Source organism: Typopeltis vanoorti, chromosome 10 (genome assembly GCF_054136105.1).
Source record: "Typopeltis vanoorti isolate ZY-2024b chromosome 10, IOZ_Tvanoo_1.0, whole genome shotgun sequence".
Taxonomy (NCBI): Eukaryota; Metazoa; Arthropoda; class Arachnida; order Uropygi; family Thelyphonidae; genus Typopeltis; species Typopeltis vanoorti.
The window spans coordinates 45,241,650-45,242,834 of NC_143558.1; the positions used below are offsets into that span (position 1 = coordinate 45,241,650).

General features: G+C 42.3%; 1 non-coding gene across 1 annotated transcript; it reads left to right on the forward strand.

Annotated features, from left to right (window-relative positions):
• Positions 1-563: 563 nt before the first annotated feature.
• On the forward strand, positions 564-685 carry LOC150102378 (U6atac minor spliceosomal RNA). The gene has a single exon (XR_016548970.1). It is a non-coding gene; the product is annotated as a U6atac minor spliceosomal RNA (small nuclear RNA).
• Positions 686-1,185: the final 500 nt, after the last annotated feature.

A 1,185-nucleotide genomic window follows, 5' to 3' on the forward strand; every position in this document is an offset into this window, starting at 1 on the left:
AATGTGTTTGAACACATTGTAGTTGCAGCTTTGACCAATGTAACATGCATAGCAAGGTGAGATCCTTGCTACACGTGGCGGCAAGCTCTACATAACTCTCCTATAAGAAACTTGGTGCCGACAAAACTCGGAGACGAGACACAAGCAATCCAAGGTAAGAGACAAGAAAAAAAGAGAGCGATTAGAACTCCCGCCGAAACTTTTATACTCCAGAACAGCTCCCTCACTCGGCGGTGTCATCATGCATACGGCGGCAGCCGATTGCACGCCGTGGCTACAAACTGTCTTTACATACCTTAAACTTGGCTTATACATATTTATTTGTTAATACTACATGGCTTTCTACTTTAATTCATTCACAATTACTATCTCAATAAACTTATGGGCTATCTTAACAATGTTCGGAATTTACACATCTGGATGTTTACATTTTCTTAGGACATTATACGGTACACTTCCCATCCGGGGCACAAGCATGTCCTTATCCCTTGCTTTTGAGGTAACTTAATGTTGGGTGGGAAAAGGGATGACTCATCGCTTTTTCCGACACAACACTGCCATTTGTGTTGTATGAAAGGAGAGAAGGTTAGCACTTCCCTTGATAAGGACAGACTGGCCTCTGGGCCTAATACATATAAGGTTAAGACACTGCCACTTACTTCGTGGCACTTAACCAATTTTTTGCCAGCCTGGTTGGCCGAGTGGTTAGCATATCCGCTCTCCAGCTAAAAGGCTGCGGGTTCGAATCTCGCCATCGGCATGGATGTTTGTATTGTCTGTGAAAACACTAATGGTGGTGGTGGTAGATGCCGTTGGTGGATTGAGTGGTGGAGATGAAGAGTTGTAGAATGGGTGCCCTCCCTCGATGAGTCTGGGACGTGTCACGTAATAATAATAACAAATAATTTGGATTTTACAAAGAAATTTGACAGGATGCCACATGATAAGCTGATGTTTAAGTTACAGCATATGTGTTTAGATATCGGGTTAGTGAATTGGATTGGTTATTGGCTGTCTGATATGATATATGTATGATAGACTGATAGATTAGAGTTGTGTACAAAGGAGTGGTATGAAGGAAGTAGAAGTTTACAAGTGGAGGCCCTCAGGGCTCAGTATTGGGACCTGTACTGTTTAACTTTATGTCAATCATATTGTCAAAGGATTACAGGGAGATATTCAGCA